The sequence below is a fragment of the Cetorhinus maximus genome, unplaced genomic scaffold (genome assembly GCF_964194155.1).
Source record: "Cetorhinus maximus unplaced genomic scaffold, sCetMax3.hap1.1 HAP1_SCAFFOLD_817, whole genome shotgun sequence".
Taxonomy (NCBI): Eukaryota; Metazoa; Chordata; class Chondrichthyes; order Lamniformes; family Cetorhinidae; genus Cetorhinus; species Cetorhinus maximus.
This window is the reverse complement of record NW_027596759.1, coordinates 3,771-29,797: the sequence shown is the minus strand read 5'-3', so window position 1 is coordinate 29,797 and position 26,027 is coordinate 3,771. Positions and strand designations below refer to the sequence as shown.

Below are 26,027 nucleotides of genomic sequence, written 5' to 3'. Positions count from 1 at the left end.
AGCATTAATCTCTAGGCAATAAGAAGGGGAAGGAAAATCTAGGAGAGGGACTGGTTTAAGATACTTTCGTATTTATAGAAGAAAGTATACTTATCAAAAATTCTTGCTGACATTTTAGTCATTGGTTCTGAAGAAGTCATAGTCGACTCAAAGTGTTAACTCTGTTGCTGTCTCCACAGATGCTGCCAGACCTACTGAGTATTTCCAGCGCTTTGTTTTTATTTCAGATTTCCAGCATCCGCAGTATTTTTCTTTTATATATGACTTTATTGGGGATGCCTAACAGGCTGCTCAAATGATATAACCTAGGCAGCTTTGAGCATTAGTGGGCAGCTCCATTGGAGAAGCTTTTGGACAAAGATTGTCCTGAAAGCAACTGCATGTAGTGGCACTACTAGGCCAGGCAGAATGGAGATGATTGGGTAATTTTCAAGTGACACATACTTGGAGACTTTGGGCAAGGTAGTCAACAGGGGCTAAGTCAGAATTTACCGCAGGACTAACAGCGAAACAGACTCTGTTTAGATAGCAAACTACAGTAAATATTGTAATTCCTCAGCAGTCTATTTAAACAGCATATTACAGCATGAAGTGTATTTATTCAATGAGCATATTCTATTTAAAAAGAGTCTTTATGAACTACAGCAAACAAATTCCATATCTGTAATAATTATGGTTTTATTTAGTGTGTAATGTACCTTTAAGAATAATACTTGTTAGGGAAGATCACATGATCTGTAGTAAGCAATAGGAGAGTAGGGCGGGCTACCTCAGCAGTCAGTGTAGAGATAGAGTTGGAGTTGAAAGCACACGTGTAGTTGCTGCTGAGTATATTGTAAATAAACTTAATGTTTCCACTCAAGAAGTGTCTGCAGATTGATTCTATCATTAATAGTACAACTCGACTACCCTGCAACAAACTGGCAATGAGGATAAAACAGGATTGAACAGAAGAAATCAATTTAGAAAGAAATCGGCATTGTACCTCACCCAGTGATTGTAAGTAACAAGCTCAATTAGAATTGAAGAAATTATTCTCTCAAAATGCCACAATTTGAGAGAATTGATCCTTTTGAACCAGCTTCTGATGACTGGTCTTGATAAATAGAACCCCTCTCATTCTTTTTTCAAGCAAACGCGATTATGGGGAAAGAGAAGAGATGTGTGATCCTCTTGAGTGCTTGTGGAAGCACTTGTTTGATTCAAAGTTTGATGGCACCCAGTGCCCCAGATTCGAAGAATTTCGATGAATTGGTGGACATCGTGAAGGGTCACTTTCAACCAAAGCCCTCAGTCATGATGCAGAGGTTCAGGTTTAATTCACAAAACAGGGCCCTGGGTGAGGGGCATGTTGTGTGGCAAATCTGAAGCAGCCAATGGATCAGAAAGCGTTAGGGATAACACTGGCCATGGAAAATGCAGTAAGAGATTCACAAGCAATACAGGGTGCACAAAATGGCATGTCCTCCACATCGGGTGGGAAACCTCAGCCGAAAGTGGCATGAAAAAGCAAGACTCTGGTGAGAAGAGGGAAACAGCTCCCGCTAGCTGAAGAATAAAGAAAAATAACTTAGCAGCAAAATCGAAGAATAATTTTAATAAAGGTGGAAACAACCAGTCTCATAGTGATTGGCAGTTTAAAAAAATTGAATGCTACTACTGCCACAGGAATGAACATATATTGAGGCAGTGCGAGGAAAGATTCAAGCAGGCTTGTAAACAAAAGATAAAAACAAAAAACTACTGCGGATGCTGGAAATCCAAAACAAAAACAGAATTACCTGGAAAAACTCAGCAGGTCTGGCAGCATCGGCGGAGAAGAAAAGAGTCGACATTTCGAGTCCTCATGGCCCTTCAACAGAACTGTTGAAGGGTCGTGAGGACTCGAAACGTCGACTCTTTTCTTCTCCACCAATGCTGCCAGACTTGCGGAGTTTTTCCAGGTAATTCTGTTTTTGTTTTGTAAACAAAAGAAGTAGCCCAATGAAATCTGCAATGTAGAAGGGACTGAAACAACAATTCAGCCATTTAGTCATTGTTTAATCTGAAAGTTGGAAAGACAGAACCAATATTTGTCACAGTGAAAGTAAATGGCAAACCAATCAAAATGGAAGCTTCCACTACAGTAATTGGGAACCTACTTTCAGATATTTGATTAATGGTGAACATCAATTAAGCTTAGAACAAACAGCTGCCAAACTAAAAACTTACACAGGTGAAGACATTCAAGTAAAAGGCCTAAGCAGAGTAATTGTCCATTATGGAAGCCAATCAGCATAGCTACCCATGATGATGGTAGCAGGTGAAGGGGGCAAACCTCCTGGGGCGAAATTGGTTAAAGGAGATTAAGTTAGAATGGTCTGAAATTCTCCATTTGGGAGCAAGTGGGCTACCAGAGCTACTTAGAAAGTACGCTGCCATCTTCAAGGATGAACTGGGGAAATTCCAGGGCCTGCAGGCTAAGATTTATGTGGATCCGGAAGCAACCCCTCGCTTCATGAAGGCGAGATCGGTGCCATATGTCCTGAGAGAAAAAGTCAACATTGAACTGAACAGGCTAGGGAAACTGGACGTTATACCGCCTGTTCGGTTTTCAGAATGGGCAGCACCCATAGTCCCTTTCCCTAAGCCCAACCAAAGCGTCCGAATTTGCGGAGACTACAAACTGATGGTTGACAAAGTAGCCAAACTGGACAGGTACCCCATTCCAAAAATTGAAGACTTGTATGCCATGTTGGCAGGAAGGACAAGCGTACGCAAAGCTTGACATGAGTCATGCTTATCAACAACTAGAATTAGATAATGCCTCCCGGGATTTGTCACAATTATTACCCCAAAGGGTTGTACCAATATACATGATTGCCTTTTGGTGTCGCCTCAGCTTGTGCCATCTTTCAGAGAACAATGGAAAGTTTACTGCAGGAACTGCCCCAGGTTGTAGTCTATTTAGACAATATATTGGTAACAGGATTTACTGAAAAAGAGCATTTTTCAGTATGACGAAGTCTTAAAACGTTTCTTGCAAGCTGGAGTGTGTCTATAAAAAGAAAAGTGCACATTCCAAGCGAGAGACATAATCCATTTGGGTCACAGGGTAGATTCACAAGGCGTCCACTTGGTTGAGGAGAAAGTGAGAACCACAAGAGAGGCACCCGTGCCAAAGAATGCCTCAGAGCTCAAATCATTCCTAGGAATAATCAACTATTGCTGGTGGTTATTACCCAATTTGTCTACAGTGCTGGCCCCCCTTCATTCTCCACTCAAAAAGAACCAACATTGGTCTTGGGAGGTGCCCCAGAACTGTGTGCATGGTCAACAACTGCAAAAGTTGCCAGTGACAGCTCCGTTACACCCATGTGAGTGGCCAGGTAGTCCCTGGGTACGGTTACACATTGACCACGTTAGACCTTTCCTGGGAACAATGTTTCTGCTCATTGTAGATGCCCATTCAAAATGGTTGGATGTATATGAGGTGAAGTCACCAAAGATGGGCGTTACAATTGAGAAACTACTTCAGAGTTTTGCCATTCATGGACTACTAGAAGTAGTCATTTCCGATAACGGCACGGCATTTATGAGTGCTGAGTTTCAACAGTTTATCAGCCTCAATGGTATCACTCATGTGAAAACTGCACCCTACCACCCTTCCTCAAATGGACTGGCTGAAAGGGCAGTTCAAACATTCAAGGCAGGCATGAAAAAGCTAACTGGCGATTCCTTGGCAAACAAGCTAGCACACTTTCATTTTCATTCCAGGGCTACATAGAAAATAGGAGCAGGAGTGGGCCATTCGGCGCTTTGAGCCTGCTCCGCCATTCATTATGATCATGGCTGATCATCCAACTCAATAGCCTGCTCCCGCTTTCTCCCCATATCCTTTGATCCCTTTCGCCCCAAGAGCTATATCTAACTCCTTCTCGAAAACATACAATGTTTTGGCCTCAACTACTTTCTGTAGTAGCGAATTCCACAGGCTCATCACTCTCTGGGTGAAGAAATTTCTCCTCATCTCAGTCCTAAATGGTCTATCCCATATCCTCAGACTGTGACCCCTAGTTCTGGACTCCTCCACCATCAGGAACATCCTTCCTGCATCTACCCGGTCTAGTCCTGTTAGAATTTTATAGGTTTCTATGAGATCTCCCCTCATTCTTTTGAACTCCAGCGAATTTCATCCTAACCGACTCAATCTCTCCTCATATGTCAGTCCCGCCATCTCAGGAATCAGTTGGGTAAACCTTCGCTGCACTCCCTCTATAGCAAGAACATCCTTCCTCAGATAAGGAGACCAAAACTGCACACAATATTCCAGATGTGGTCTCACCAAGGCCCTGTATAATTGCAGCAAGACATCCCTACTCCTGTACTCGAATCCTCTCGCTATGAAGGCCAACATACCATTTGCCTACTTTGCCGCCTACTGCACCTGCATGCTTACCTTCAGCAACTGATGTACGAGGATACCTAGGTCTCATTGCACATTCCTCTCTCTCAATTTATAGCCTTTCAGATAATAATCTGCCTTCCTGTTTTTGCTACCAAAGTGGATAACATCACATTTATCCACATTATACTGCATCTGCCATGCATTTGCCCACTCACTTAGCTTGTCCAAATCACACTGAAACATCTCTGCATCCTCCTCACAGCTCACCCTCCCACACAGCTTTGTGTCATCTGCAAATTTGGAGATATTACATTTAGTTTCCTCATCTAAATCATTAATATATATTGTGAATAGCTGGGGTCCCAGCAATGATCCCTGCGGTACCCCACTAGTCACTGCCTGCCATTCGGAAAAAGACCCGTTTATTCCTACTCTTTGTTTCCTGTCTGTCAACCAGTTTTCTATCCACCTCCATACACTACCTCCAATCCCATGCACTTTAATTTTACACAACAGATGCCACACCTGCGGAGTTATTGTTGAAACGCCATCTCAGGACGAGATTGAGCTTAATAATGCCAAATTTAGAGGGGCAGGTGGAAAGGTGTTGGGGAAGCCAGAAAACTAGACAAGACTGGCATAGTCATGAGAGGAAATTTACTGTGAGAGAGCCGGTATACGTGAAAAACTTTGGGGAAGGGTCAAAGTGGTTGCCGGGTGACATAAGTGCAGTGACTGGACCTCTACCTTACCACTTGGAGGTGGAAGGCTGGATTATCCGTAAACATGTGGACCATTTAAGGAAGAGAGAGACAAAGCACCAAGATTTGGTTCCGCCAGTGACCATGACAGGGTCTGCGTTTCCTGTTGAGGATACTCAACCCAGGACTGACATGTCTGATGTTCCTGTAAGAGTTGAGGATACAGAACTGCAAGTGCTCACTGAAGCACCTGATGTTCAGGCAACTCTGGAAAAGGAGGTTCCTGCCAAAGAATTTGAAGTTGTGGAGCTGCAATGTTCCACACATACCAGGAAACCACCTGAAAGACTGAACTTGTAAATTCATTACCCAGTGTAAGTATTTTGGTGTCTTGAAAAATATGTACTTGTAAATATAATGGCCAGAATCTTCGGGTCAGCATGCAGAGGTGGGCCCCGCCCCCCGACGCGTAAAATGACGCGCAGTGATGTCAAGCATGCGTTCCGACGTCACCATGCGTCATTCCGATTTTCAGTTCGGTGGGCACGCACCGGAGTCAGCTGTGCGCCAGGTGAACTGTCAAAGGCTTATTAAGGCCATTTAAAAACTAATTAAAACACTTAACGGAGCTGCCCGTCTAATCCATTAGGTTGGCGGGCAGGTGAAGAGCCCGGGCGGCCTTCGCATTTATCATGAAACCTCATTCACGGGCGGGATGAGGTTTCATGAGGTGTTTATAAATTGAATAAAAGTTTTTATTAAAGTTCATTGACATCTCCCAGCTCATGTGACACTGTCACGAGGGGACATGTCTTAAAAAATTTTTTTTTCTTTATTAAAATTTTTGATAACCAAACCAATCTCCCTGAGGCAGCTCTGTGCCTACTCCCCCCACCCGCTTCTGGGTGCACGTCACGCTGGACAGGCCTTTTTTGGCTCACCCACGTAAAATGGTGGCACGCAGCCAATTGTGGGCGGCGATCGGCCGCATGCCCACAATCGGCTGCGTGCCCGCTCAGCCCCCCCCAACGGGGAGAAAATTCTCCCCAATATGTATAGCTGTGTTAAAGGGGGAGGAATGTAGTAATTATGGTTTTATTTAGTGTGTAATGTACCTTTAAGAATAATACTTTTTAGGGAATATCACATGATCTGCAATAACCAATAAGAGAGTTGTGCAGGCTACCTCAGCAGTCAGTGTAGAGATAGAGTTGGAGTTGAAGGCACAAGTGTAGTTGCTGCTGAGTATATCGTAAATAAACTTGATATTTCCACCCAAGAAGTGTCTGCAGATCAACTCTATCATTAATAGTACATCTTGGCCACCCTACAACAAAATGCAAAAATACAGCTGAGTTTTTGGATAAAAGCAGGATTATTTCTTCAACAAAATGCAGTGGTGGAGGATGGTTACATGATACAAATTATGTGACTTAAAGCAATCCCAGTCACTTACAGCAGTGCTGTCTCCAGGTGTGTCTGACAGGAAAATTATGCAAAGCATCGCCATTCTGGCCGGCATAGTGGCGCCACTAAATGCAGTCACTTTTGGGACAATCTGAGAACTGTTCTGAAAACATGAAATCCCAGTAAGCCATATTATCAGCCAGAGAAGTGGTTCTTGGGCTGATCTGAGGTGATTCCCCTATTTTTTCTCTATTGTTCCCCTATTATTTCCCATGAAGTTACTCCGGGAACATTCCCTGTTGGTATTTATCATCCTAGCAGCATAGCTGTGACAGTGACTGCCACCTGAGCTTCTGAATGTGGGCAAAAGGACTGACATTTTTACTACAATGTCTGAAATTTCTGGTGAACACATCATGCCCTCACATAAAAATGGGGGGTAATTTGAACTAGAAAAACTCTCCCCGGACTATGCCTTCTCCTCGATGAGTTCTGCACCTATATGCATTACCTTGCAGGTATCCATATTACACATAATTTATTAATCTTTGGTCAGTTATTGAGCCCCTCCAAATTTCTAGAACCTGAGCCTCATTGTCCATTTTGCCAACCCACACAATTTTATTTTATACGCAAATTTAGAAATGTCACTTTTAATTCTTTCATCTAGGTCATTAACGAAAACAGCATAAAATAAAGGATCAAGGACAGTTCCCCATGGAACTCCACAAATCGCTGCTTGATATCTCACACTATGTTTTGTTATTGTCTAGCCAATGTTTCATCTCATTAATTTCGCCTGGCCAACTCTGCAATTTCAACTGTGCTACAAGTCTCTGAAGACATGTTGTATCTTATATGCCTTTTGAAAGTCAAATGGATAGCCACTGCACTGCCCTTTCCACAATCTTGTTCTATGTAAAACAGCAGTGATTTCACTCATGCGAACTGGAATTCTCTTCACTGCAGCGAGAAGCAATTGGAAGTGCTTTTTAATAGGAGCGATTTGCTCCATGCCAATTGTTCAGAAAGGGAGTGAATACAGAGCACACTACAATTCAGTTGGAGTGCTTGGGAAGGGAGTTCTATAGAATGGGCAGTGATTTAGTTCATGTAAATGTCATAATAACAGAATTGTAACAGGGATCAATTTCAGTTTTACACCTTTTTACATCTGAATTGTACGCAAGTACACTGATCATTTATCTACAGTACATTGTACTTATTTTGTAACCAGGACATCCAAATAAACAGCTTTACTTTGCAGAACATGTTGCTTTCACTATTATGAAACTGCAGATGACATGTGTTGGAAAACATGTTGATTTGAGCTACTTTACTATCAAATGTGTTAACATCTAGGGAAAATATGCTATACACTGAGATATGTGACAGGTGCTTGCACAGTCAGGATAACAAAGGTACTTTTTTCTGGTTCAACTGTGCTGGAGGGTAGTGTTAATTAGAATTTTCTGTCTGTCAGATGTTCTGTTACTTTAAAGGCATTTGTGCTCTCTTAAAAATATCTTTACTCAGTCTGCTGTGCTTTGGTTTAAAATTAGTCCATTTCTATTCACTAATAGCTGGCCAATCATTGCATTAACTCAGTGAACACTGATGTTGGCTAGCCAAGGATGAAGATCTCCAAAGGACGCCTGTCACAGATACTCAACATTAACATACAGAAATTTGTATCTGAGATATTTTAAGTCCCAAGGTCCCTTTGTATCCTATTAGACCACGAAGTTTGAAATACAATAGGTAGTTCCTGGGTCACTCTCCCATTGGTTTTTGGTCAGGTGAATGAGATTTTTTTAATACGCTTTTTATTTTTAAAGATGATTTTGGAGAACTGAAACTACATCAGGTCAAATTGCCAATATTTGAATACCTTCAAATTGTCTTCCTCCCCTACATTCCAAATAGATACAGAATGGAAATCATTTTGGCCATGACAACTGCCATTGAGCTTCTTTAATAATTGTGATTCTCGGAAGTTTTATAGATGGAGTGCAATTATTACAAGAGCTAACATGGGAAATATCGCTGCTGTCACATTGGATTAGCATTCCCATCCCCCCTTGGGCATTAGTTCCATCTTAAATTCTGTAATTATCCTTATCCCACTGTGATAATTTCTCCTTTGTTGGTCTAATTAACAAATTGAAGTCCGATTTCTTTTCTTTCTAAGTAACAGTGGGGTGGGTAACCCAATGTAACAGCAGCCATACTGTCCATGCCAACTATGGTTAACAATTGTGCTCCAAGCCTCATCTTAAAAACTTGATTATTGTATAGCCATTGTTATGGCATAAACCATGAACACCAACACTGAATTGAAAGTGTAAATGTACACCAAGAGTACAGCTGGATTCTTCAAATTTTTATTCTGCTGAATAAGTGGGAACCCTAACTCAATTTTTAAAACAAGTCTTTCTAATGCAGAACTATTTTCCATCTGTGGAAATTCTATCAATACAGCCATGGATTTTCTGAGAATGCACTTTCTGAACATATTTAATATTGAACTGACAGACTGCCTACTGAAGAAAATAATTACAGCATTGATGTAAAACACAAGGAAATATCTGGAAACAGATTTGCTTAAACCTATAGTAGATTGCACTATTGATTTTAAAATTACAGTAAAACACCTTTAATCCCATTAAACGCATTGATACAAAACACATTCCAGACTAATAAATTTACTCTATACTCTTTGTATTGTAAGTTAATCTATACCAATGTAATTTGCTTATACAGACACTATACAGTGTACTGCTCATTTAAGCTACTTATGCCAGTAGGAACCAACCAACGCACCCAACAATCTTGTAAGTACTCTCCCCTTTCAGATTGACAATCCATGCTGCCAACTGGCATTTAGAGTAAGAACTTGAGGTTCATCGGGAGTAAAAGCAATTTGGTGCATCAAGCCCTCTTGCAGCCAAAACACTTGCAGCATTATTCTGTTATCAAGCTGTTGATCCTTCTCCTTTAAGGAACATTAGGTTTCTTCCCCTACTTCTCCCCAACCCTCAAAACAAATAGCTTAAGAATTAATTTCAATTTGTATTGCAATTCTCACAGGAATTGTTAAGGGGGTGGTGACGATGAATATTGGGTGGGATCCAAATCCGGTGTATCTCTGTCCCTTTTTGTGACTACCAAAAAAATATTCAGGACTAGGAGGGTTTCCTACACCTACATCCCTTATGTTTTCCACAGTGACAACACTGGAGAAGGTTGGAGAAATGAGGGTGATGTCTGGTGCAAGCAACCTGTGCTCGCAAAGAGTGCATCGTTTGTTATTTTTAAAAATCTGGCCAAATTGGGCTTTTTGCTCAGGGTTTGGAGTGAGGTGGGGAAACTCCCTTGCTCTACCAACGATATGACAAAGCCAGAGTTTCTCTGGCCATGGAGCCAATGTGCGCTGGAGTTGAGTCCATAGTGATGCTTGTTTGTGACCTGCCCATGCTAATCAGGTGCCCTCCCAAAGCCCAGGCAAACGGCAGGGGTCAATGCTTGAGGCCAATGCTGAGAACTCAATTTTTTGAGACCAATGAGTTTACTGCATACCATATCTAGGTGGATGTTTTCATTTCCTCCTTGGCCTATGAGAGCTGCTGACTGTACTGAATAATAGGAAGGGATAGCAGGTTTGGTTGAAATGATCCAACTAGACAGATCAAGCTGCAGGCCTTGAATTGTGTGGTGATGCATTCGGGTATAACCACTGTAAATCTATACTTGCTTGGAACATTCAGTGACTAGAATTGTATTTTCTTTTAAATCACTGCAGTATTGTGGTGATTGGAAGTCAAACTGCTGAATGTCGCATTAAACCTTAGCATGCTGCTAAGTAATACAGCAAAGTCTAACGCTGAATATCCCCATTTTTATCTGTGATTTTTTTTATCATTATGTTTAAGGAGTCTACTCGCGCAAAAGAAAATCTTCTCAGTCTGTTTGCTGTGGAGATTTTCACAGCGGAGATGGGATCAGAGCAGCATGCCATGTATTCTAATGCACCGACCTGTGCTGTTCACCATGGTTTTTGGCTCTAAGACCAGGAGCGGCTAGGAGCCAACTGGAAGTGAGAAAAACAGAGACCAAGCATTCCTAAAATTAAACTATCCTGCAAATCTGTGGCAACCTTTATAACTGAAAATGCCAGCAAGAACGTGTGTGTTTTTACAATTTACTTTCTCTTTCTACTTATAACTAGAGCAAGAATTATTTTGTAACAACTCAGAGCCTATGATTTTCACAGTGTCACGGTGATGTAATTTGTGCATAAGTGATATTACTCGGTAACTGGCTGACTAAACAAATACTGAACTGTTTAACAAGAGCTTTTTTAAAGGCAAGAAAAGAGACTGACTAACGATGGCCTCCACAAGTCACTTGACACCCAGTATTGCAAGTTGAAAGGTCCATTGTGATTCAGACATGCCACGACACCCTTCTCTAGAAATTCACACCTGAGGATGTCAAGAACCACTTCAAAGGGATTTACTGAAATGTACCAGACATAGCATTTGCAATTCTATAAGACTACCTCTCCAGTGGAGACAGAAATTCTGCTAGAACAATGGCTACATGGAGATATGTCTTCCTATCTCATCAAGATGGATAATGACTCATTCAGCGGTTTAATGGCTGGGGTATTACAGAATCTACTCACTACCCAGCCATGAAACAAAAGCAAATGTTGATTCAGACATCAGATAAACAAACCCCTTCTGAAATCATTAGGAGGAGAGAGAGGTCATGTGACTGAAGTAATCATTTTAAAATATTTTTAATACAAGCTGCTAAAGACAGAAGCAGTGAGTAGTTTGGGAAAGCTGCCAATGAAGCAATAAGGAGTACCTTTCTCTCCCCTCACAAGTTAAGGCCCTTTCTCTTACATTTAAAAAAAATCCAGCACAGGGATAGTGAATTTTCCATCAAAAGGAACCTCAGGTGCAAAATTTATTGACTTCTGGAAGAGACAGATTACAGATTAAGAAGAAATTGCCTCTGACAATTGTAGTCACATGGACTTCAATTCAACTCCTGGAATCTAAAGGAACTCAGAAAAACTTCTGCTGAAGCCACAGTGGTCAGCCAAGGACTCATAAACAGTGAACTCAAGATTTTTTCTTTATCTTCCAGCATTGAACTTGAATTTGACTAAGAAAGTAACTACCTACACTATAACTTGTAATGCTTGTGTATATGAGAAAGTGGGTCATGAAGGTGCGAGAAGCATAGGTTTACCTTTTAAATGTTTTGCTATCTTTACCTCAATAAAAACTAACCTCTTTTTGTTTTAAACCTCAAGAAAGCCTGTCAGACTTATTTATTTGTAATCAGTATGTAAATAGTTAAACACAGGCATTGAATAAAATTCCTTCATCCTTCTAAATTCAACAAGAAAACCTATGACAGTCAGACTTGGGGTGATATGATAGGGGAGTTATTTGTAAGCCTCCTCACATGGCTGTAACAGCAGTTCTAAATGTATTATTGTAAATAGGAAAGATTATACTCTTTCCCAGTGGTTTTCCACTGCAACACAAAGCCACAAAATGGGAATAATCATTATAAGGGCATAAAAAATGATTGAGAAAGCACTCTCATCTGAAGCCACACTGTTCAGAGGGGCTGCAGGACTGTCAGAGGAGTGAAGAGGCAACAGCTTCGCATGGTCTACCCAAGCATAAACTAATGAAAGTATTAATGAAATCATTATGCCGCTGCTCTTGGGGTCTGCCTTCTTAAATCTCTCACTGCTTTCAGGAGTTTCCTAAAAAGCCTTTTCTTCAACTGTGTTTTCAGCCCTCCCCTAAATACTTTGTATCCCTATATCATGGCACTATTTGACGAAGAGTATGGGTGCTTTCCCCTGACTATTTATCCCTCAATCAACATCACTATAAACAGATTGTCAGGATATTTATCTCACTGCTGTTTGTGGGGTCTTGCTATGCATAAATTGGCTGCCATGTTTACCTCCATAGCAACAGTGATTACACATCAACAAAAATGAACTAATTGGCTGTGAAGCACTTTGAGGTGTCCTGAGGTTGTAAAAGATACTGTATGAATAGAAGTTCTTTCTTTTAGCATTTCCCCACAAACCCATCATAATTGTAGTCTTAATGCAGACTAGTAAGAAATTTTCATCCACTATTGTAAGGATAATTATGGTTGGTGGCACATAGATTGACTTATCTCCACCTACCACTCAAACAACGTTTATAATGAAAGGGGACCAACTCACCTTTGGTTTTATCGGCCTTTATTGGAAATCAGGATTCTCATTTTAGATTTATTCAGATGTGGTATTGCTCACTCCCTTAATTTGCTCTAACCATGATTTTGAAGAGATGCGTATTAATGAATGCAGCATAATTACGATATGATGAAGCATGACGATAAAAGACAACAGAAAAGCACACCTCACCTCAAACATGGCAAGCCTCAGGTTCTGAACCTAAGTGAACTAACCCTTCCCTTGTGCAACCTTGGCACCAAAAGAATGCAGAATACCACATGGCACCAGGCCAAAGTGATGCACAGAGCCATCTTCCATTGAGATCCATACAATTGTGCCAATTATTCTAATGTGGAGGCATGTTTTTTATGCTATATTTCAGCTGTTCACTTTTAAGCCCTTTTTCTTGGGATGCGAGATATGCTGGCAAAGGTGCATTTGTTGCATTGAGAAAGTGGTGCTTGAACCACTGCAGTCTGTGTGGCGATGGTACTCCAACAATAGTTTCAGGGAGGGAGGTGCAGGTATCCTGTGTATCATAGATTGTACAGCGCACAAGTGTACGCTAGGGAGATGGGTGTTGGGTCTCAATGCCATTGTTATAATTGCACTAGAACAGCTCCATTTGGGGAACAGGTAGCTTTGATACAGCTATCTTGGAAATGACTGTTGCTAATGGTAATTTTATGTGTTTGGATGACATTCCTTTTAAAATAAATAGGTTAATATTAAAAAAAGGAAAAAAGAAAGTTGCATAGATGTGAAAAGCATCTGTTGTGCAGCCAACAGTAATTTCTCGGTTCAAAAATCAGAATGGTATAGTAATAAACAATTTGAAAGAAGCCAAGAGACTAATACATCATTTTGTTGACAGTCTACTACTATGTACATGATCTAACATTATAGTGGTCTTCTGTGGTGTACAAAATGAATGCAGTGGTTATGTTACTCAACTGGTAATCCAGTGGCTTGAACAATATTGTGAGAATGTGAGTTCAAATCTCATGACAGTTTAATAATTTGATATCAGTGTTTCAAAAAAAATTGGAAATGCCAGTAAAAGTCTTAGATTGCCATACAAACTTAACTCTTTTCACAAATGATCTTTTGGGAAAGAAACCTATTTTACCCGGCCTGGCTTATTACACATCCCCCGTTCCATTCCTAAATTAACATGGCTGATTCTTAACTGCTGTCTGAAGCAACCTAGCAAGCTGCTCAGTTGTATCTAGGACAACTAGGCAATAAATAACAATCTTGCCATGTACTGAGAATGAATTTTAAAAATATATAAACTTACAAAAAGTCGGCTCCAATATGTTGAGAAGTGTAGCAAATAAGGTATCCTATATTCAAATTTGGCTCCCCAGAATTTAAATCAGATACATGATGTATACTATATCCACTTCTAAATGGCTGTGATGTGGTCTAACCTAAACACAAGACTAAAAATAATGGTTTATCAATAATTCTGTTGACAGGAAAGGTTATCTAACAGCAGGATATGAATTATTTCTTTCTTCCAACTCCCTAGTCTTGTCATACTAAATTAAAGCAATCAGCATAAATAGAAAATCAGAAGTGTACACTTGAACCAGTGGAGCAGAGCAGGAAAGAACAGAGTCCCAGTGTGCTCTGTGGCCTATAGGGATGTAGAATCTTTACTGAAATATCATCAGGGATGAGCAAGATCCTAACCCACAATATAGTAAAATGTCAAACCCCTTTCTATTAAGCAGCAGGCAAACAGATGCAGTATTGGGTTAGGGTTAGGCTTTTCTATGAGTTTCTTGTGCAATGTTAAAAAGCCAGGTTGGAGAGTTCATTATCAATGTTAATGAATGCATAATACGGATACTTACACAGATGTGCATCATTTGCACTACCACGCAGGGAGCAGGAACTGATTAGCAGGTTCCCATTGAAACAGTTGGAAGTTAAAAGAAAATTTAAATATATTAATGGCAGTAATGTTACTGGGTAGTTTTAGAGGAATTCATTTTCTTTTTGTTAAGCACCATTATGAAGATTCAGAAGTATATGGTGTTTGCCAAATGTGGCAAGAATGTGAGACAACTAAGATTAGTAAAAAGCTTGTTTACCCACACAGACTATAAGTGTTTTCTGTGGTTTTCTGCCTCCCTCAGGAGATTAACTGGATCAGCAGGCGTCCACAGCAGTAGAAGTTTACCGTGCCACCTCAGAAGGTGTGTGTTTGATGGGGTGAATGGTCTGTCACTTCAAATGGCATAAAATTTACAGCACAAAAATAGGCTTTTTGTGCCAATTGGTCTGCTCCACATATTCCTCCTACCCTACTCTTCTAATCCTGTCAATATATCCTTTCTCCCTCATGTACTATCTAGTTTTCCCTTAAATGTATCTATTCTATTTGGTTCAATTACTGCATGCGGTAACACGTTCCACATTCTAAACACAGTCTGGGTAAGAGGGCATGTATTCACAAACATGACAATCTGAAAACCTAGCAAAACATACCAATGGTTTCAAAGCAGCTGACAACTCAAACAGCCCTGAATGTGGACCTATGACATGTAATTACACTGAAAGTGCAGTGGGACACAGACAACAGACATGTCGTTACTTCAACTGCAAGTGCATTCAACATTCCATCGATTGTAAGACTGTGGCAAAAATCATGGAGATTATCCTTTGTTTCTTGTGAAGAAATTGCAGACTATTATGGTATGTTCTGGTACTCTGTTCCCAAATCTGATAAATAGTTGTAAAAATAGTTCACACTGTGTCACAGGGATTTGGAGGGATTCCTCTCCTTTCCCTACCCTTTCACAGGAGCCACTTTTGTCATCCTACCCCCCAGCTGTACCGTCTCAATGTACTCTGGAATTCTTCACCCGCCTCTCCCTGTAGCTCACGGAAGCACTCTTCTCTGATTCTTCCCTGTTTTTCTTTTTTCTCTTCTTTCCAATTATATTGATGCAGTTCAGGCTTCCAGGCACCCTGGCACTCCACTGTCCCTGAGTTACCCTTCAAAGCTGCTTTGGGTTTGTACATAATGCTGTTTTACTTAGTAGATCAAATGCTTTTGTGCACTCTGGATGGACCTTTCACCTGTAGCATAGAGCAGATTCCAATCCTTTGGAGTTTAGCAACATCAAACATTTACAACATGGGGTTAGAGAGGGCATCAGTGCTGATTAAGATCCACCAAAGCAGACAATTGTATACAGGTAAAACTTGGACCAGGGGCTTGTATGTTATGATGTTTCCCTTATTGCATGAAAATTATCTTCAGAAATGAAAATGGCTGGATAAGGCAAGAAAAAAAGAATCCTGATTCCAACTTTGGCATTTTGCATTATAATTACAAATGAGGTGATTATCTATCATGTCATCCTTAACAAATTTGACTCTACAGCAGAAGGATTCTCAAGTAAAGATTACATCTAAATATGTGTCTTTGTACTTTGTACAGGATTCAGAACTGAATTGATTGCCCTTATCTTTCTTCTTGAAGCTAGATTTGGACTCCTCACAATGGATCTGTATTGGCTCAGTTTGGTCCATTACAAATTATTGTTTTTACACACAGTAATCACCTGTATTAAACAAAATATATTCTTATACAATGAATGAAGGGTGAACTCTTAACTTTGGTGAGGGCTTAAAGCCACCTGCCATACGGCCCCAAAAATGTCCTTTCCATTGACATCAACTGTTTTCTGCACCTGTCCAAGTTAAACATTCTGCCCATGGTAACTAAACAACTTAGGCTGAGGAATGGCCATTTGGGCAAGGGGACAAAGGGTGATCTTCTCCATGGAACATTTCATCACAGCACTCAATGAATCCTGAAATACAAAGCTCAGATCTAGAGTCTTTAACACTCATATCAACAACTGGCTATTTCAAGAAACAGTGTACATTAAACAAGGTTTAAAAGCAAAAATCAATTGTGCTAGCAGTTGACATCCCATGATTGCCAGTCTGTTCATTTTAAGTACTCATTGCTTTCTGCCAAAAACACTTCACTGTGATTAATTACACTGCTGCCATCACTGACTGAGCATCTAGGGGTGAGAATCAGCCTGTGGCCGAACACTTGGACAGGAGTGGAAATATGTGTCCACTCTCGGAGTTAGAGGTGAAGGTTTGCTGTGAAAATCTCACTCTGTTGAATCCAGAAGGTTGCACATGTTCTTTTCAGCAACCTGGTGTGCACTGCCTTCCAGTTGATCTCTTCTGGGCTGAACAAACCTTTGCGATGAAGTCACACATGGTTCTTTCAAAAATAGTTTTGAACTACATTACTTTATCATTTTGTAAAATTATCATTCTGTCCAAATTCGACCTATGAACTGACTGTTATCAGAGTAAATGAAGCGTGCCCAGATTTAGCCTAATCCATGATTAGCACAAGCAATAGAATTCTGTAATCATAACCCAGTTTAAGAGATTATTTGATGCTGTGTTTTAGCAAAACACACACACACACACACACACACACACACACACACACACACCAGGGATACCAAGAGATTATACATGATAGATTGCAATGTACTTAAAGTTGGATCGCCAACAAAGAGCAACATTTGTGCCTCTCGTTACAATTAGCTGCATCAAGCCTGTAGAACCATATTCCTGTTCCAATGTACCTCGGGGGGGGGTCAGCCATGTGTTTTACTCACACTGTAATAGAACACAACAAATACAGTATTTAATGCTGTCAGCATCATCTTCGCTTGTTCTGCAACTGGATGAATCAGACCATTTTCAATTTGTGGGTTCACTTTAAGTCAGCTACAGCTCATCAACCACTCCATTGGGAAGGCCTGCCCAAAACATCGACAGGAAATTTTAATCTCACCCACAAACAATAAGTTAAACACTGAAGGCAAAAGAATTTACAGACATCATGAATAGTTGAATGTACTATAATCAACTCTCAAAATGAATACTGTGCCTGTAATTATTAAAATTTTCCATTTTGACTGTACACCAGATTTCTCGTGACATTGTCACAGTGAGAAGGGCATTCTGCTTTATAACAAGTGTGACCAAAGGAGTGTTACAGTAAGTAATATGTCATTTACAGAAAGTGTATGTTTTATTCAAGACTTTTGGTGAAATATAAATAGATGTAATTAAGTTTCAGAGTCAGTCAGAAACAGAACAAAATTAAACTGAAGGCATTGAGTGGCAAGGCAATTGCCTATTAATACTGATCATTTATCTACTTGACTCAAATCAGGAATGTGATGGAGTATTTACTGTTTGTTGGCTAGGTATAGCTTCAACAATACTCAAGAAGTGCAACACAATCCAGGATAAAGCAATTCGCTTCATTGTTGCTTTAGCCACCATCTCCAGCATCACTGGTACACTGTGATTGCAGCAGACACGATTTACAGTGGCAACTCACCAAGGTTATTTCAACAACACCTCCTCCCTTGATCACTAAGAAGCAGGCGTATCATGGGAACATCATCATCATCTCCAAGTCACACACCATCCTGATTGTTCTTTTGCCAATCCCTAATTGTGCTGAGGGGAGGTCTTGCGGTACAACGGTAGCATCCCTGGGTTCAAGTGCCTGGATTTAATGGCCAAGGAAGGAGCTTTCCTAACGTAACCAAACAGATTGAGTATCAACTTGTAAATCCTTCCAACACATCCAAAGCATACCGATAGCAGGTGGTAAGAACGGGAGAGATTCCTGGTCAGCCATGTGATGGAGAGAAATTGGAGCCTCTACCATCACTATCCACTGCTCCAGCCTACAGCATGCATGTACAATTATATGTTGCCACAGCAACTCAGGTTCCTTGGGAGGATGGGTTCACTGGATGGCTGGTGTGGATCAAATTAATGTCAATTGCATAGGGTTTGATTCCTGCTTCAGCTGGGGTGGATTCGGGGCCTGCTTCCTTGCCCCAGCCTTGGTAGAGGTATGGTGCTGTTGGTTGGACTTGCCTTCAGGCAGAAAACTCAAGAAGCAGAATTGTACTTTGGAGGTGGTGCTGGGCCTTCTCCTTGAACTGTTGCAGTTTAATGATAAGGCTGTTACAATATTGTTGTGTAAGCAGTTCCGGGATTTTGGCCCAATGACGACTAAGGAATGATGATGTATGTCCAGAAAATAATGATATATGTGTGTGATTTGGTAGTGTTAGTATGCATCTGCAAACTCTATCCTTTTAAATGATGGAGACTGTGGTTTTGGGAGGTGCTACCAAAGAAGCCTTGTCAAGTTGCGGAATTGCACCTTGTAGATATGTGCACTGCTAGTGGAGGGAGTGGAGGTTTAGGGTAGGGGATGAGGTAGCGAACAAGTGGTATGCTTTGTCTTGGACAGTGTCAAGCTCCTTGAGTGTTGTTGCAGCTACGCCCATCCAGGCAAATGTGAGTATTCCATCACACTCTTGACATGTGTCTTGCAGGTGGTGAAAAGCTTTAAGGATCCAGGAGGTGAACCACGTACCATAGAATACCCAGCCTCTGACCTGCTCTAGGAACCACCAGGCAGCATTTATGTGGCTGTTGCTGCTGAATTTCTGGTTAATGGTGACTCCCAATATGTTACTGGTTGGGTACTCAGTGATGGTAATGCAATTGCATGGAGGTGCTAAAGGCTGTCTTGTTGGAGATGGACATTGTCCGATGCTTATGTGGGGCGAATGGTACTTGCCACTTATCAGCCCAAGCCTGGATGTTGTTCAAGTCTTACTGCATGCAGGTAAGGGTCGCTTCACAATATGAGGAATTATGGATCCAGTCATTGCCAGGGAATCTCGTATAATAACTTATCTTCCCAAAAATGCACCTTTGGAGTTGCTCAAGGATCTATTCCTGGTTCCTTCCTCTTTCTCATCTAAATACTGCGCTTTGGCAGCATCATCCTAAGATACAACATCATTGAACTAATGTTACCCATTTCTATTTTACCCAATTCTTCATTGTTTCTGTGTTGACATGCTGCCTCTCCAATACTGAACTTTAAATGAGACAATTATACACAGAAAGGCCAAAGCCAGTGTCTTCAGCCCCCTGCTACAAACTCCATTCCCTAGCCACTAGTTTCCTGCCTGGCCACTCTGTATTATTGCTTGTCTCTGTCTATGCCACAGCCCATCTGCTGATGAAATCTTCATCCATACTTTTGTTACTTCCAGACTCAACTATCTCAATGCTCTCCTGGCTGGCCGCCGATCTTCCAACTTCTGCTGCCTGTATCAAATCCAATTCAGCCATCACTCATGTGCTCACTTGGCTCCTGGCCCACCAACACGTTGATTTTAAAATTCTCATCCAAGTTTTCAAACACTCCATGGCCTCATCCTGTTCATCTATGTAACTTACTACAGCCTTACAACCTTCTCCAATTCTGACCTCTTCCACATCCCTGATTGTTTATAACTAGTGGCTGTGTCTTCAGCTGCCAAAGCCATAAGCTTTCTGCCTGAAGCCTTGTAACCTCTCTCCCCTCCTTTAAGACTTTACCTACCTCTTTGACCAACATTTGATCTCCCATCCTAATGTCTCCTTCTTTGGCCTGGTGTCAATTCTTGTCTGATTTTTCACCTGTGAAGCACCTTTTCTTTAATTCATTCATGGAATGTGGGTGTTGCTCATTTATTGCTCATACCTGATAGCCCTTAAGAAGGTAAGCTGCCTTCTTGAACCGCTGCAGTCCATGCTGTTTAGGTACACCCACAGTGCTGTTAGGGAGGGAGTTCTAGGATTTTTACCCAATGACAGTGAAGGAAGGGTGATATATTTCCAAGTCAGGATGGTTAGTGGCTTGGAGGAGAACTTCCAGGCACTGGTGTCCCCATGTGTCTGCTACCCTTGTCCTTCTAGATGGTAGTGGTCATGGGTTTGGAAGGTGCTGTCTAAGGAGCCTTGGTGAGTGCATCTTGTAGATGGTACACACTGCTGCAATTGTGTGTTGATGGTGGAGGGAGTGAATGTTTGTGGATGGGGTGCTAATCAAGTTGGTTGCTTTATCCTGGATGGTGTCAAGCTTCTTCAGTGTTATGGGAGCTGCACTCATCCAGGCAAGTGGAGGGTATTCCATCATACTCCTGACTTGTGTCTTGTGGATGGTGGACAGGCACTGGGGAGTCAGGGAGTGAGTTACTCGCCGCAGGATTCCTATCCTCTGACTTGCTCTTGTAGCCACTGTATTGATATGGCTAGTCCAGTTCAGTTTCTGGCCAATGGTAACCCCATGGATGGTCATAGTGGGCGATTCAACGATTGTAATGCCATTGAACATCAAGGAGCGATGGTTAGATTCTCTCCTGTTGGAGATGGTCATTGCCTGACACTTGTGTGGTGCAAATGTTACTTGCCACATGTCAGCCCAAGCCTGGATATTGTTCAGGTCTTGCTACATTTGGACATGGACTGCTTCAGTATCTGAGGAGTCATGAATAGTGCTGAACATCGTTCACTGATGACTGTGATGATTGCACATTCCCGTTTCTGACCTTATGATGGAAGGAAGGTCATTGATGAAGCAGCTGAAGATGGTTGGGCCTAGGACACTACCCTGAGGAACTCCTGCAGTGATGTCCTGGAACTGAGGTGGTTGACCTCTAACAACTGCAATCATTTCCCTTTGTCTTCCTTTGGATATTTTATTTAGTTGATTGCACTATTTAAATGCATGTTATTGTTATTGGTATCAAATGGTGTTTATTGATTAATGGTTTACAGATCAATACATGAATAAAGGTCCCTTCCAACCACAATGGATTGCTAATAGCTGATCGTTATATATTTGGTACTGGTACTAGGGTGATGGCGTAGTGGTATTGTTGCTGGACTAGTAATCCAGAGACCCAGGGTAATGCTCTGGGGACCCAGGTTCGAATCCTGCCATGGCAGATGGTGGAATTTGAATTCAATAAAAAAAATCTGGACACTGAAGCCATTGTTGATTGTTGTAAAAACCCATCTGATTCACTAATGCCCTTTAGGGAAATCTGTCGGCCTACATGTGCCTCCAGACCCACAGCAATGTGGTTGAGTCTTAAATGCCCTCTGAAATGGCCTAGCAAGCCACTCAGTTGAAACAAACCACTACAAAGTCACAAAAAAGGAATGAAACCGGATGGACCACCCAGCATCGACCTAGGCACCAGAAATGACAACAGCAATCGCTGCCCTTTGATCCTGCAAAGTCCTCCTCACTAACATCAAGTGCCAAAATTGGGAGAGCTTTCTCACAGACTAGTCAAGCAACAGTCTGACAAAGTCATCCTCATGGAATCAGACCTTACAGATAATGTCCCAGGGACCACCATCACCATCCCTGGATATGTCCTGTCCCACCGGCAGGACAGACCCAGCAGAGGTGGCGGCACAGTGGTATACAGTCAAGAGGGAGTTGCCCTGGGAGTCCTCAACATTGACTCCGGATCCCATGACGTTTCGTGGCATCAGGTCAAACATGGGCAAGGAAACCTCCTGCTGATTATCACGGACTGCCCTCCACCATTGACCAGAAACTGAACTGGACTAGCCATGTAAATACTGTGGCTACAAGAGCAGGTCAGAGGCTAGGAATTGTGTGACGAGTAACTCACCTCCTGACTCCTCAAAGCCTGTCCACCATCTACAAGACACAAGTTAGGAATGTGATGGAATACTCCCCACTTGCCTGGATGAGTGCAGCTCCTACAACACTCAAGAAGCTGGACACCGTCCAGGACAGAGCAGCCTACTTGATTGGCACCACATCCACAAGCATTTACTCCCTCCACCACCGACGCACAGTAGCAGCAGTGTGTACCATCTACAAGGTGCACTGCAGGAATTCACCAAGGCTCCTTCGACAGCACCTTCCAAACTCAAGACCACTACCACCTAGAAGGACAAGGGTAGCAGATAAATGGGAACACCACCACCTATAAGTTCCCCTCCAAGTCACTCACCATGCTGACTTGGAAATATATCTTTGTTCCTTCACTGTCGCTAGGTCAAAATCCTGGAACTCCCTTCCTAACAGCACTGTGGGTGTGCCTACACCACATGGACTGTAGCGGTTCAAGAAGGCAGCTCACCACCGCCTTCTTAATGGCAACTAGGGATGGGCAATAAATGCTGGCCCAGACAGCGAAGCCCACATCCCGTGAATGAATAAAAAAAAACTGGTGCCTGCTTGACTCAGTTTTTGCTTTACACTGTATTGTGGTTAACAAAATCATCCCCACTATTAAGAACTATTTTATGCACTTTCACACTTAATTCACAGCTGTAATGAATGAACTGATTTCCTAAATTAGGTTCTAAATTACAATCTAGAACAATCACATTGAAAAGAATGGAAGAAAATTGGCCAAGCATAACCATATCTTCTTCAATAATTAGTCAAAATCTCATTACCACTAGAACTAGGAAAACCAAATTGTCAGCATTTCTCAAAGGCAAATATTAGAAATAGTTCCCACACAGGTACTATTTGAGTTGTCATTACAGCCCTGAATATAGCAAGTTGCCTCAGTCAGTGTACTTACAGCTTTTGGATGACAAGCAGTCCTGACAATCAACATAGCTATAAGACTATGTTACAGTGAATTGAAAGCAACCATAATCCAGTACTGCAATTTATAATAACACTGCCTTCAGCTGGTAAAAGTCAGTATAATCCTGTGCTGCTACAATACATAAAGATTCTGAAGCTGCCAAAGCAAGCCGTTCAGACGTGTTAAAACTTCCACTGAAAAGAAATTTATGAAATGTTATAATTCTACCTGGAGAAGAAAGAATAATTTAAACATGAAAATATTCTGTCCCTTAAGACTGGAGAAAAAAATTAAATTAATTTTCATATCTATTTAATTTGTTTTTAGTTGTAATAACTACAGTAAATATTCTAACTACAGCTTTCTTTAACATTTCAAGAATTGGAATTAAAGCCTGTGCATCACAGAAAGTGAGTTTGATACTGAGATGTTATTTCTACAGAGTTATAAGTAATATTTTTCGATTCTGTGATGACTCAGTTGGAAAAAGAAAAATGTAACTGAACTATACAGATCAGAAGATCCGAAGTTCAACTCCTTGTCTGTGCTGATCAGAACTGGGATGGCCATATGAGCACTACAAATAATCAAAGGAATGGCAAGAGTCAGCCAAGATTCTTGCTATTGATTGCAGTGGGGCCAAAGCTAGTCCAAGTAACTAGTTTGGGCAGGATTGGTGCAGGCTCCCATATCCCCCACTGCCAGCATTAGCTAGCTGGACTCATATATAATGATAAAATGAACGGCCATTTGGTTGTGGTACAGGAGACCCCAGTGGAATCTTTCTCCAGCTGGAGTCCAATGCCTTTGGCAGGAGGAGGAGGAGGCACTGACAGAGGAAAAAAATGCTTTCAAGCATATTAAGGATTCTGCTATACCTTAACTCAACAGAATTTCAATTAAAAACAGTCTGTAATGGATGAGTCCTGCTTTGCAGACAGCATCAGGATGTCCCCTGACCTAAACCTTTGAGGACTGAAACATATAAAAACAGAATTACCTGGAAAAACTCAGCAGGTCTGGCAGCATCGGTGGAGAAGAAAGGAGTCGACGTTTCGAGTCCTCACGACCCTTCAAGAGAACTAACATATGTTTACTAAAAAGCTGTTGCATATGCCAAATGACTCATTTTTTTCTCTAAAATTGTTATGTTAAAAATAGATGGCTGCATGGTGTTCAATCCCGTCAGTGACAAGGTCTTTTTCAGGGGAAGGTATACAATACCATAAATCAATGAGTTCACTTAATGCAGCAACTGCAGGCTCACTATGGAATATTTCCATTAAGATGCCACTATCACTGAAAACTTCAACATGTTTCCACGAACAAAAATTGTTGCTTTGTGTTTTTGTTTTGAGGAAAAGGATGCCTGAAGATCGCTACCATTAAACTGAATCCAATGATAAGAGTCAACGAGTCCATGCCTGGTTATCCGGAAGGCAACAGTCATTTTACATTTCAGTCCATTTCTAACTCGATGCGACAAAGTGATAGATAACTTTCAATCATACTGCAATGCTCAAGTGGCAAATAAAACAAAGCCCCTATTTCCCACAGCCATAGCTTTTACCATTAAAAACTGCAGCAGCATCACTGCACCAAACAGCACAAATTACAGTTTTTAAAATTATATTGTTAACGCATTTCTATGAGTTAAGGGTCTGATAGCTGGGCTAGTTATCTGACTTCTCCCACCCTCTCAAAAACTGAACGAGTACTAAATGTACCCTGGCAATTATTATTTTTTCCTCCCATAAACGCATCCTGATGGTGGAAATCTGTGGATGTTTAGCCTTTGACGGCAGAGGTAGAAACTTCAGTTGGCAACCAGACAAGTTCCCATGTTCCCAATCAACCTGACAGAGGAGCTGCACTTTTATTGGATTCAGGTTCGACCGAGCCTGTCCAAGTTCAGAGCAGGTTGCATTTTATCATTTACTTCTGAGGGTCCGCACGTTTCTCAGATACTAAATCTGCGGCAACAGCCAAAAAGCTGGGGAACAGCTGGCTTTTCGCGTGTGTGAAAATGTTATTAAGAGAAAAACTACAGCTCCTGTGGAAATGAAAGAGATAGAGAGAGAGGATTTCAGCGCTGAAGCAGTTAAACTTGACTGAAAATAATCTTACCTTTGCTGTGCACATTTCCAATTTCTTATCTTGCGCCTTTCCCGTGAGGTTTATAAATCCTAGTCCAGAGATTGAAGGGAGCACGGTGTCGTTAGTGTGCCCACATAACAGCATAACAGCCTGATATTTTTCCATGCGTTTTTGTGTGTGATGTTGTGTCCTTCCACATGCCAAGTCACGTTAACGTCGATGGGGGTGGAGTGGGGGTGTGGAAGTCACAAACCTTTGCAGCAACAGCAGCCCTGGGAAGCAATCGCCGCCGATAACTGCTCGCCAGCCTGGGAGAGAGCGTCTCCCGAGAGCCCACAGAGGAATCTTCACCATCTGCATCTGTTTGTAGCGCGGGTTACCTGCGTTTTCCCGGGGCCTTTCACTGTGTTATGTAAATTAGAAAACACTGAGCAGCTTGTTAGTGGTGCCCATCTGTTAACTTAGCCGTTTGTCTGCTGATCTCTTTAACCACAGACAGACACTGTAGGATTGTTACCAGAAACGCAGCCGGATCAGTTCAACCAAGACGTGTATTGCAATTCTTCAGCCTAGGGGATTATCTGGTATAGGGAGGGATAGCTACATAGAGATATGGTAATAAGCATTCACGTTTCTATAGCCCCAGCAATACA

General features: G+C 41.5%; 1 protein-coding gene across 2 annotated transcripts in view; it reads right to left on the bottom strand.

Moving 5' to 3' along the window:
• Positions 1-25,748, bottom strand: part of LOC144674803 (alpha-1,3-mannosyl-glycoprotein 4-beta-N-acetylglucosaminyltransferase C-like) — a 145,729-nt gene extending 119,981 nt beyond the window's left edge. For both annotated transcript variants that reach the window (XM_078536000.1, XM_078536001.1), the window contains exon 1: positions 25,405-25,748. The gene's annotated coding sequence lies outside the window, so the exon portion shown is untranslated. The remainder of the gene's footprint in view (positions 1-25,404) is intronic.
• Between the last annotated feature and the right edge of the window lie 279 nt (positions 25,749-26,027).